Below are 13,500 nucleotides of genomic sequence, written 5' to 3' on the forward strand. Positions count from 1 at the left end.
AGAACCAGCAACTGTATAAGCATGACGGGCCAGAGACTCCAATCTCCTGTCCATAGGGTCCCGGAACACCGGGGTATCCTCAGCAGGAATCGCAGTGGATTTTTTCAAAACTGCCACCGCGTGATCCACTTGAGGCGGCACACACCAACGCTCATCAGTGGTGGGTGTAAATGGATAACGCAGCTTGAACTTACTTGGCACAGTAAAGGGCTTCTTTAAATTGCGCCATTGCTCATCAACCGCGCGCTGAAATTCCGCAGGGCAGGAAAAAAAAAATCTGCGCTGATTTGCGTTTCCTTTTCGTCCCATAAGAGGACATCAAAGCAGGAGGACATGGTTCATCCTGCAGATGCAAGGTTTCCTTGATAGAAGTAATCAACTCATCCATGAGTGCAAGCTCTTCAGGGCAGCCAGGGGGAGAAGTATCAACTCCTTCTACCTCAGCCTCCCCCTCGGACCCCACAAGGTCCAGAGATGAACTAGACCCTTAGAAGGGCACTCCAGCCATAGCAGCCCCATCGCCCTCTGAATCAGAGGAAATAGATAACCTGGGCCGTTTTGCGGATCGATCAGCCATTAGCATCTGCACCTGAGAAGCCAAATTCCCTACAACAGCAGCCAGATCAGCCCCCTCGGGGGATGCAGCAGCCCCTTGGCCCCCCACCAGGGTGGGAGGAAACTTGCAATCCTGAGAATCCATGCCCCAGTATCAACTGAAATAAAGGACTGCCCCTTTAAGACCGCGGTGAGCGCAGCCCACCGCACACTACTGTATGTACCGACCCCCGCAGGGATAAGGAGCACTGAGCAAGGAAATACAGGATAAGGAAGGTAAAAACCTGGAGAGAGCACACAGCTGCTGCCACTGATCACTGTTCCAGTGAAAAAGGAAGTGATGCAATGACTGACCGACCTATATAGCCTATGAAGGCTCCACAAACATGGCCGCTCGGCTGAGGAATTAAGGCAACAAGAAAATGGCGCCGACATGTGCTTGCATGATCGACCGCCGCTAAAATGGCGGCGTTTGGCGCCAAAACACACCGCTGTATTAAACAAGGCCGGTTACCACAGTTTTATCCGAAACAATGGCGGACCGCATCAGCGGCCGCCGCACAGCATGTCTGAGCCCAGTCTGCCCATACAGTACACATAGCAGAGCGGGAGAGCCCCCCCCCCCCCCGCAGCCCACAGAAAGGCAGCTATTCCACACAGGAATCTGACAGGGAGCGCACTCACACAGACATGTGGGTCACACAGTCACAGACTGACACCCAAACAGACAGGTCCCCACATAGAATTTTACTTACCATTCCGGATGGCGTGGGGAGCCGTCTCCAGCAACCAAACCGATGTACTGAGGACAGGGAGTGTCGCACCCAGGACGCAGTGGATTGCGGTGCGAAACCGCAAATGGCGTCCGGTGAGGTAGCCACCTCACAGGCAGCATCCCTGCAGCAAACAGGGATGGGTCGTTCAATATGCCAGGGAAAAACTGAGCTGAACGCTCGATGGCAGGCTGGAGAAACCCCTGGCTCTCAGCCCTGGGATCCAGGGTGGCCAGTCCGAGACCCAGCTCCGCATGATCTATCTTCATCCGAAGAAAACTAAACTAATGCTGAGAAAAAAACAGCTAAGTAAAAGAAAGAGAAAAACACTTGAAATAAAATCTAAAAGAGGATAGAAGGCTGAGACTGAAAGCCCCAGCACAGGAACAGCCAGCTACTCCTAAGCTAGGCAATTGAAAACTGAGTTGAGAATGCTGGAAGCAGGGAGGTATTGACTGAGGGGACCGCCCCCTAGGGGTGTGATATGCTAAAAGCTTTGATATTAACAAATCTTGTTGCCTAGCTACTCCTGCGGAGCAAAGGTCAATTACCCATTGGTGAAGATTATGAAGGGGCGGCGACTGTCGGAGGACGTAAGAGAAAATAACAATATTTTTCACATTTTTTTTATGAAATTCCCCCCCAAAAAATGTAAAAATCAAAATTTTTTAACATTTTTAGCCAATTTGTTTTCTGCTACGTTTGGTAAAAAAAAAAAAAAATCGCAAGCATTTTTTGATTAGTTTGCGCAAAAGTTATTGCGTTTACTAAGGGAAAGATTTCTGTCATTTTTGGGGGGTTTTTTTAACGAGTAATGGCGGCGATCTGCGATTTTTTTTGCGGGACTGCGACATTGCGGCGGACAGATCGGACCCTTGACTGACGTTTCTGACACTTTTGGGGGTACCAATGACATTACTACAGTAATCAGTGCTATACATATGCACTGTTACTGTAAAAATGACACTGGCAGGGAAGGGGTTAACTTTATTGGTGATGTAGGGGTTAAGTGTGTCCCTAGGGGCGTGCTTCTAACTGTAAAGGGGTGTGGCTAGTGATGTAACCACAGAGACATACGATCCTTCATAGCAGGATCGTATGATCTCTGCAGTTAGATCAGGGAGAATGACAGGCGGCTTCGTTTTCATTAGCCGCCTGCCTTTCTCCCTCTCCATGGGGAGATCGCGAGTGACCGGTGGACATCGGGTCCGCCGGTCACACGCGCGCACTTGTTAAGGAACGAGCAGGAGCGGGAGTGCGCCCCCGGCGGCGCGTGCTCGTCCCCTAGAGGCTCACAGGCTAGCGACGTAGTACTACGTCACTTTGCCTGTAAGGGGCTGACCCCATTATTCCTTGTACACAAATCAAAAGGGAGGGGGGCACAATTGAAAGTTCATTAACCACTGCTGGACCGGAAGGTTTTACCCCCTTAATGACCAGGCCATTTTTTGCAATACGGCACTGAGTTATTTTACCTGACAATTGCACTGTTGTGCGACACTGTACCCAAATGAAATTATGTCATTTTTTTCCACAAATAGAGCTTTCTTTTGGTGGTATTTGATCACCTGTGCGATTTTTATTTTTTGCGCTATAAACAAAGAAAGAGCGACAATTCTGAAGATAAATTACCAATAAAAAAAAATTGAAAAATCTAATTTTTTCATAATTTTAGGCCAATTTGTATTCTGACACATATTTTTGGTAAAAAAAATTCCAATACGTGTATATTGATTGGTTTGCGCAAAAGTTATAGCGTCTACAAACTAGGGGAAAGATTTATGTAATGTTTACTTATTTATTTTTACTAGTAATCAGCGATTTTTAGCGGGACTGCGACATTACGGCGGACAGATCGGACACCTGACATTTTTGACACTTTTGGGGGGACCAGTGACATTACTACAGTAAAGATTATTGTAAATAAAATTGGTGCTAAATTCAAAATGATCCGAGTAAAAACTTTCTAAAACATATATCAAAAGAATACAATAAATTGTGGAAAATAAATGAATACAATCAAGATATAAAAAAATCGTGCAAATAATTCAATAAAGTGCATCTCTATGGGGAAGCGGATGTCAGCGGAGACATGTCCGCTGACATCCTATCCGATCCTGTCCGTCAAATCCGGACGGATAGAACCTCTATTTTCCATCTGTCTGGTGGATCGGATGAGAAAGGACAGGCGGTCCGTTCTCATCCGATTTCCCCCATAGAGGACAACGGAGACCTGACAGCTCTGTCTCCGCACACAGAGCTGCCATCCGCCTGCTCAGTGGGGGATCGGCAGATCGATCCCCCGCTGAGAAAAACGGAGTCCGCCAACAGACCGGACAGTGTGAAAGGGGCCTAAAGTATAACTTAAGGCAATTTTTCTTTTTTTTCGTTTTGGATAGAGAGTTATTGTTGTCTGTGCCCCCGTTAGGGAGATTCACTCTCTCTATTTGTCCTGTTTATCATTATCATTGAAAGTAAAAAAAAAAAAAAAAAAACCCACATTTTGTGCTGTCCTCAGGGGATATCTCCCAATGGGGAAACTAGTTCTGGTAACCTAGGGGTCCCCAATTAATTCCCTTAATTTTCAGGGATTTCCTCTCACTTCCTGTTTGACTATGGGACAGGAAGTGAAGGTTAATCTCCGCAATGGGACACCGATGGTAAAAAAAAAAAAATCTGAAAGGGGTTATAACCCTCCATTGCTCTATCGAAAATGAAAATAAAATAAAAAAATGCCTCTAGTTCTACTTTAATGCAGCTCTGTTGAATTTGACTTAATATCAACGTCTAGCGGTCCCAGTACAGAAGTGCTGGAGAGTTAGAGGGAGAAGCAGAACAAGGAGCCAAAAAAAAAGTTTTAGTTAACTGCTTGCCGACCGCTCACTGTACATTTACGTCGGCAGAGCAGCACCTAAAGGCAAAGTCATGTAAATAAACGGTGATCGGTCACTCCTCATTCCCGCTGCTCTGGGGCGTGCTCTTGCGTGCCCCCGGCCCCGCTGATGGTCTGATTCGGTTCAGAACTGATCAGTCATCAGGTCCAGGCCAATGATTTTTGGCCTGGACTTGCTGATCGGTCCTGACCAATTCACAGACCTAGCTGTGCCTGTGAAAAATAAACACAGGCACAGAGAAGGTCCTCTCACTCCTCCCAAAATCCATTTTGGATTTCATCGTGAGAAGAGAGAGGATCAAATTGTGAGTACTGCACAAAGCACACACACCTAGCCAGGTACATTTAACCCCCGATCGACCCCCCCCCCCAGTTAACCCCTACACCCCCTGTCACATTGCACACTATACACAGTATAGAGCAGTTTTCTATATTTCTGTAATAGCGTGCCTTGTGACATCATTTAGCGCTAGCGACCGTTAGTTTTAGGCTTAGGGTACCCACCACCCCCTCAATAAAGATTTAACCCCCTGATCACCCCCAGTTAACCTCTTCACCCCCTGTCACATTGCACACTATATACAGGTAATATAGTGGTTTTCTGTGATAGTGTGATTGTGACTTCAGTTAGCGCTAGCGAGTTTGTTTCTGACCCAAATAGGTTTACGGTACCCGCCACCCCCCGATAAAGATTTTACCCCCTGATCACCCCCAGTTAACCCCTTCATTGCCCTGTCACAGTGTGACTTTTATAGTGTACAGTTTTTATTTCTGATCACTATTAGTGTCACAGGTGACATTAGTTAGCATTAACGCTAGTTAGCATCAGTCTAGGACAGCGCAGATCTCCGCCGCATAGTTAGAAATATAATTTAACCCTTTGATTACCAGTAACACACACATACACACACTAAACACCTCCATTACTAGTATAGTATCTAAACGGATCAATATCTTTGATCCGATCAGAACTATACTAGCGTTCCCAATAGTTTAGGGTTCACAAAACGCAGCGTTAGCAGGATTGGTCACGACACCTGCCAGCACCTGCGTTTAGCCCCTCCGCCCAGCCCACCCCACCCAGGCAAGTGCAGTAATCAATAGATTGCGGTCACTTCCAAAAACGCACGAAACCGCTGCGTTAGCAGAGTCAGGCCTGATCCCTGCTAGCACTAGCAGTTTTTTTTGTAGCGCTTGAAATAGTCCTCGACAACCAGGTGCTTTTTTACCTGTGAGTCTCACTAGTGTACCTGTAAATTTAGTGGATAAAATGTCCAAACTGAGGTACACTAGTGAAGAGGCCTACAGCATACTTACCATGTCAGATGAGAGCGATGGGGAAGCCTCACTGGCATAATCAGGGTCAGTATACGAGCCTGTAGACAGCAGTGGCTCCCTGACAGATAGCTCCGACGACGGAGGGGTCCCTGCTAAGGTCAGGCGTACCCGACCCCGTTCTGGAGTTGCTGAGGTGCAGAGAACGCAGGGTGCTCATATGCAGCAGAGTGTTGGTACTAGTGCCGCTCAAACACTTCTGGTGAACTGGCAAGCACCAGTGGCCTAGTAGACCCTGATCGTAGACATACCAGCACTGCAGTAACACTTGGTGACGTGGCGAGTCCCATAAGTGCAGTTTAAGCTGGTGCAGTGGCTAGCACGAGTAGTGGCCCGCAGCCACCGAGAATTTGAAGACAGGCCCGTAGAGCCCTCCCTGATGCGCTGGCATATCCTAATTGGCAGCCCCCAGATTCTACAGCGCCCGTACTTCCCCCGTTCACTGCCCAACCCAGAATTCACGTGAAAACAGCCAATTTTAATTCCCTTGACTTTTACGAGTTGTTTTTCACAGAAGATCTTTACAGATCTATTGTGGACCAAAGCAATTTATATGCTGGTCAATAGATTGCCGCCAATCCAAATTCGTCCCTTGCCAGAGAATTTGGCTGGAAACCTATAACGGTTTCGGAGTTTAAAACTTTTCTGGGCTTATCCCTTAACATGGGCATAACTAAAAAGGAGTGAATTGTGGTCATATTGGTCCACTGACCCAGTCCTCTATATGCGCTCTATATGTTCTCTGCTTGCATGGCCAGGGGGAGATACAAGCAAATTCTGCACTTCAGTGACAATGAACGCTGTTGTCCTCGGGGAGACCCTGGATATGACCGGCTACACAAAATTAGGCCCCTCTTAAACCACTTCAATCAGCGGTTTGTAGCCTGGTTTACCCCGCCAACAAGTTGACTGCGTTGATGAGACCCCGATTACGTTTTCTGGCCGCCTTGCTTTCAGTTTCTCCCTAGCAAGCGTGCCAGATACAGGGTCAAGCTGTATAAGCTGTGTGACAGGGCAACAGGCTATACAGTTAGTTTCCGTGTTTACAAAGGAAAAGATAGCACTGTGGAGCCCCCCAACTGCCCAGACTACATAGGGAGCAGCGGCAAGATTGTGTGGGACTTGGTGTCAAACTTATTCGGAAAGGGGTACCATTTGTACATGGACTATTTTTATTCAAGTGCGCCACTTTTTAGTCACCTGCTCGAATTACTAATTGGCACATGTGGCACCGTGTGACCTTATTGCCGGGGCTTCCCCCCCCCAACAGCTTGTAGATTCCCGTCTTAGTCGGGGGGAGAGAGCCTGCTTGAAAACTGACAAATTGCTTGCAGTGAAGAGGAGGGATACAAGAAATGTTTTTGTTCTGTCCTCCATTCACGCAGACACAACGGTCCAAATTCATACGGCAACTGGTGTTTTGGAGAAGCCCCTCTGTGTTAACGACTACAACCTTAATATGGGAGGGGTGGACTTCAACGACCAGCTTTTGGCGCTATACTTAGTTGCCGTAAAGCCTAAAAATGCTGGTACAAAAAAGTGTCTGTTTATTTATTCCAATTGGCTTCGCTGAACACTTTTGTGCTATACAAAAGTGCCAGGACGAAATTCCAGGTTGAGATCATCAGAGCCTACCTGTATCCAACTTCCCCTACCAGATGCAGTGAGCCGGCTGCATGAGAGGCATTTTCCTTATGCCATCCCGAGTACCCCTACCCAAAGACACCCCCAAAAAAGATGTCGTGTCTGTAGTAAGCGCAGATTTAGGCGTGACACCCGTTATTGTTGTACTGACTGTCCTGGCCAACCTGGTCTCTCTGCATCGGGGACTGTTTCCGCCGCTACCACACACTAGTGGAGTATTAGCGTAGGGTACAGCATGGCACACTTACACAGGGTCTCACAAGATGTTCGATGGCTATTGTCATTTTGAGAGACCCTTAGCTGGAATTTTGCAGTTGAAAAAAAGTGTGAGAAAAAAAAAAAAGTTACAAAAAAAATTCAAAAAAAAAAATACAAAAAAATATAAAATAATAAAAGCCAAAAATAGTTGTCGTTTGAGTTATTTTTCTGTTCTTACTCTGCTCTTCTACTCTTCCTACTTTTACTGTACTTTTTACTGTTTTTCATTGGTAACCATTTTTTACTTTTACGGTACCAATGTAATGTTTTATTTCTATTCTATTGTTAACCAGTTTGCCTTGCAGGTACACTCATCAGCTGCCACAGATTTTATATATTCTGATACAAACAGCATTTTCGCTCAGTATATATGTAAATCTCTGATGGCAGCGCTGTAGGAGGTGATTTCACCACCACAGTTAAAAAAAAAAAAAATAGGTATATATGGCGTTGGTCACGTATACCCATCATTAGAAAGTGGGTTGGATGTTTTGGGCAGCTAATGGTGGGTATACTTCACATTTTCTGGCGGATATCTCTTCATCTACATCGATAGATGTGGATGAAGGAATCTGTTAGGTTCTCTTTTTTTCGTTCAGCCCACAGGCTTGCATGAAAAAAAAAAAAAAAAAAACTACAATATATGCCAAATAAGGACCAGCAATGTACTGGTATGTTGCTTGACATTGAGTGGTTATACCAGGATGATGCCTGAAGATTTAGGCATCATCTTGGTATCGTTTTTCACAGCCAGTGGTCGGCTTACATGTAGAAGCGATCCTAGTGGATAATTGGCCGCTATACTGCTTTTACAAGCAGTGGGAGGGGACTACCTGTCCTCCCACCGCCTTCCGCGGTTTTTCTCGGGCTCTCCTGTCCCACCAGGTAACCACAAAGTGCAGCCGGTGGTTCAATCTAATCATAGAGCTGATTGGAGACGAGAATGGCTCCAATCATCTCTATGGCCTAAGATACCAGAAGCTACAAGCATTTCATGACTTTGGTTTCGCCAGAAACAAACAGCGCCATTGGGAAATTGGGAAAGCATCTTATTACACCAATCTTGGTTTGGTCAGATGCTTTAAGGCCAGAGGAGAGATCTAGAGTCTAAAAGACCCCAATTTTTTTTTTTTTAAAAAAAGAGTACCTGTCACTACAGATTGCTATCATAGGGGATATTTAAATTCACTGTGATAACAATAAAAATGATTAAAAAAAAAAAGAAAAATGAAAGGGAAGGTGTCAAAATAACATAAAAAAGCAAAATAAATAATAATAATAATGAAAAAAAATTCAAGCACCCCTGCCCCTCCGTGCTTGCGCACAAAGGTGCACTGAAGTGTTGGTCTAGTGTCATATGTAAACAGCAATTGCAGCATGCATGTGAGGTATCGCTACGAAGGCCAGGTCGAGGGCAGTAATTCATGCAGTAGACCTCCTCTGTCCAAAGTGGTAACCCGTAAAGACTTTTAAATGCTTTTAAAAATGTACGTATATTATTACCACTGCACAGGGCGTGTGCAATTTTAAAGCATGCCATGTTTGGTATCTATGTACTCGGCCTAAGATAATCTTTTACCAAACAATTAGGAATTATATAGTGTATTTGTGCATTAAATTTAAAAAAGTAGCGTTTTTTTTCACAAAAATTGCGTTTGGAAAATCTGTGCGCAAATACCGTGCGACGAAAAAAATTGCAACATCCACCATTTTGTTCTGTAGGGACTCTGCTTTAAAAAAATATATAATTTTTGGGGGTTCAAAGTAATTTTCTAGTAAAAACAAAATATTTTTTCATGTAAACAAAGTCACAGAAAAGACTTGGTCTTCAAGTGGTTAGAAGAGTGGGTGCTGTGTGGCCAGTGGCGTACCTAGAGCATCTGGCACCCAGGGCGGATCCTATATCTGGCACCCCCCCCCCCCCCTTTAAAATGTAAAAACGCCCCCAAAAATGTTTTCAAGACTGCAGACATGATACCAGAGATCGTCAAAGACTGAGGATGTGATACAATAGATAGTTAGAGACTACAGACATGATACAGGAGATGGTCAGAGACTACAGACATGATACAGGAGATGGTCAGAGACTGCAGACATGATAAAAGAGATGGTCAGAGACTGCAGACATGATACAAGAGCTGGTCAGAGACTGCAGACATGATACAAGATAGAAGAGCACTAGGGGGGCCGGAGAGCAGAGGAAGCAGAGAGCACTGGAGAGAATTAAGGGGGGGGGGTGGAAAGCATTGCAGGGGGGTTGGAAAGTGTGAGGGGTAGAGAGTACTGGGGGGTGGAGAGGGGGGCGGTGCTGGAGAGCACGGGGGGGGGGGGGGTGCACAGGGGGGTGGAGAGCACTGGGGGGGGGACTGGAGATCACTGAGGGGGGAGACATGGTGCACAGGGGGGGGGGGGGGGGGTGGAGAGCACTGGAGATCACTGAGGGGGGGAGCCAGGATGCACAGGGGGTGGAGAACTGGAGATCCCTGAGGGGGGGGAGCCAGGGTACACAGGGGGGGGTGGAGAGCACTGGGGGGGGGGGGGAACTGGAGATCACTGATGGGGGGGGGCAGGGTGCACAGGAGGGTGGAGAGCACTGGAGATCAATGAGGGGGGGATTCCAGGGTGCACAGGGGGTGGACTGGAGAACACTAAAGGGGGGGGCAGGTGCACAGGGGGGTGGAGAGCACTGGGGGAACTGGAGATCACTAAAGAGGGGGCAGGGTGCACAGGGGGGTATGGAGCACTGTGGGAGGGAAATGGAAATCACTGAGGGGCGTGCCAGGGTGCACGGGGGGTAGAGAGCACTGGGGGAACTGGAGATCACTGAGGGGGGGGGCAGGGTGCACAGGGGGGTGGAGAGCACTGGGGGAACTGGAGATCACTGAGGGGGGGAGCCAGGGTGCACAGGGGGGGGGGGTGGAGAGCACTGGGGGAACTGGAGATCACTGAGGGGAGGAGCCAGGGTGCACAGGGGGGTAGAGAGCACTGGGGGAACTGGAGATCACTGAGGGGGAGCAGGGTGCACAGGGGGGGTGGAAAGCACTGGGGGAGCCAGGGAGCATTGGGGGGAGCTGAAGAGAACTGGGAGGAGGGGGGCTAAAGAGCACTGGGAGGAGGGGGGTTGAAGAGCACTGGGGTGGGGGGGGGATGTGCTGGATAGCACTGGGGGGCCAGCAAAGGAATTTGTATATTGGGGCGGTGGGACAGCTGCATAAAGAGGAATTGATCTTTCCATATATCTCCTGCGTCTGTTGAATGCCTGCAGGAGGGAGAGGAGGAGAATCAGTCATTCAACGGGCGCAGGAGATATATGGAAAGAGCAGTTCCTCTTTATGCAGCTGTCCCGGCCGCTTCTCCTATCCAGCACAGTGAGCACACAGCACTTACCTTCTTTCTTCCCGCCCCCTGTGAGCAGCGCGCCGCTGACTGAAGGAGCTGCTATTGCAGCTGCCTTCACAGGGAGATGCGTGCCGGCCCGACGGCACCGGTGGGCACCCCTGAGCGGCCTGACAGCCCCCGCCCCTGTGCGTGGCACCCGGGGCGGTCCGCACCCCCCCATTGGTACGCCACTGTGTGTGGCTAAGATTGCGCATAAAATGCCAGTAGTTTTTTTTTTTTTTTAAACAACCAAGCTTTATTTAAAAAAAAAAAAAAAAACTTATACTAAATTTACACATAAATACGACTAGAACCCCACTCTCCCCTATAGGGCAATCGGATGGAAACAGACCGTCTGTTTCCATCCGATCCACGGGATGGATAGAAAATAGAACCACCATCTGTCTGTTTTTGGCGGACAGAATCAGATGGTGGCAGATTACTGCTCCATAGAGGAGACTGAAGGGTCCGATCAGGTCTGCCTGAGAAACTGACAGGCAGACCTGATCAGACAGCCTGTGTGAAAAGGGGCCTATGGCTGTGGCATGGCAGGGAGAAATATATATATATATATATATATATATATATATATATATATATATATATATATATATATATATATATATATATATATATATATATATATATATATATATATATATATATATATATATTTATATTTCAATAATTGGAAAAAAATTATTTTTTAAATAATTTAAAAAATAAATAAATAATAACCACACTCCCTGTCCACTTACCTTTAAGCAAAGGTTAAGTGGACAGGGAGATGAAGCCTGCAAAAACTTCCATCTCATCTCCTCTTGGGAAGGAGATGGGCAGGCATTGAGAACAGGCAGTGAAAACGATAATTAGTGACTGCTTGTGAAACTCCCAGGCACCACAAGAGGGCACCAGTTCCCCGTTGGAAGCCTTTCTCATCTCACAGAAGAAGGCCGAAAAGTCGGGGCCTCAATTTTCAGACGGCACGGTAGTCCGTGCACTCGGGGAGGAGGTGGGCGCAAAAGGGACAGGACACCTCCTGCAGGGCACCCCAGGCGCCAGGTTGCTAATTCAAGTCGCCAATGCGACCTGGCGCCTGGGGATTGTCGAGCCCCGACACAGGCAATAGGACACACCCAATATGTTTAGCGTTTAAAAAGTGTTGCAGTCATGTTCCCCAAAGTGCTTGCATCAAATACAAAATAAATGATGTGTCTCAGTGTGGTACTCGGCTTCCACCAGATAGGAGATCCCCCGGGATTGAAAACACTCCACAGAGCTATGCAACACAGTAAAGTCTGCCCCAATGGAAAACCCAAAGTGCTTGTGACACTGGAGCTTTGGAGAACATAAAAAGCAAGTAGTATCATGCAAGGGGGAGACTCTGGAGGCTCCAGATCTCCAGGTAGAACCTGGCAACAATCACATTCCAGACAGTTTTTGCCCCATCAGTGGGCAAAGAACTTTTCAGGTAAAGGCTTACAAATGGCAGATGAAAAACACCCCTAGACCTGTAAAAAGCAATCTGTTGGTAACACTAGCAGATCACTAGGTGCCTTGAAAATGTCAAAAGCCAATGCCCTAGCATCAAACTACAGACTGGCCCCACAACAACTGCAAGATGTTCTTGGCTCTAATGAATTTTTTTTTATATTTAGAAGGGGGGGGGGGGGGGGGGGACACCCATTCTCCTAGGCCACTAGCTTAAAAACTGAAGAATGATAGGTGTGTAAGGGGTATATTGCCAGTTCAACAATTGTTTGATGCAAGAGGCAGCATAATCGATGATAAACATAATATAAATATAGTTGGATCCAGGCAGGTCTAATATATGTAGGGCCAGCCATAGAGGAGTATCAGGACACCTTTAAATGTATAGGTGGTGCCCCCTAGAACAAATTAGATAATAGACAGTGAAATAAGTTGAGAAATGTGATCTCTCCTCAAATATCTTTATTAACAATAAATGAGGATGACAATCCCTTGTTACCTAATCGTAGATCCGTTTTTTGGTCATGCGCTGTGAGAAGACCATTTCAACCATCTGAGCAGTGTCATGCCCGTTTGAGTGACATTGATTGAGCACCAGCATACCCTGACCAGCAGAGACATCCGTCAGAAGTGCATTTCTCAAGTGAGCCCTTAACCTAGGCATTCAGGTGTACCCATGATTTACCCTCTGTGAGGACAGACTTTTTGACTTGAGTGTCTCCCAGTCTATGGGGATCTACTGCACGTGGCTCCAACCAATTGTCTATACATGCTCAGGACCCATTCAGGCTGTAGATATATTCCACTACTAGACTTTATATAGACTTCATGCTGCAGTTTCTAGTGTTCAACACCAGCCTGCCACTCTGACTGACACTATGGTCACCACTCAGTGCACTTGGTGATTCCATATATTAGACCATTTGGCCTGTCAGTATTGGGTGACTAAACAAGCACTTTCAGTATCTGTGGATCCACCACAGCCCACATACGAGACACACTCTGTTGCCCCTGTTCTGACACCCTCAGAGGATGTCTAGTGGGAAACCATTCATTTATAGTTCTATCATTTGTGGGTCCATTATGGGTGACTAATACCCAATTTCCACTGAGCGGATCGGTTCAGGTCGGTACGCAATTTTGAGTGAGTGAAAGTGGCCCATACAACCGAAC

Source organism: Pelophylax lessonae, assembly GCF_965119305.1.
Source record: "Pelophylax lessonae genome assembly, chromosome: 10".
Classification (NCBI taxonomy): domain Eukaryota; kingdom Metazoa; phylum Chordata; class Amphibia; order Anura; family Ranidae; genus Pelophylax; species Pelophylax lessonae.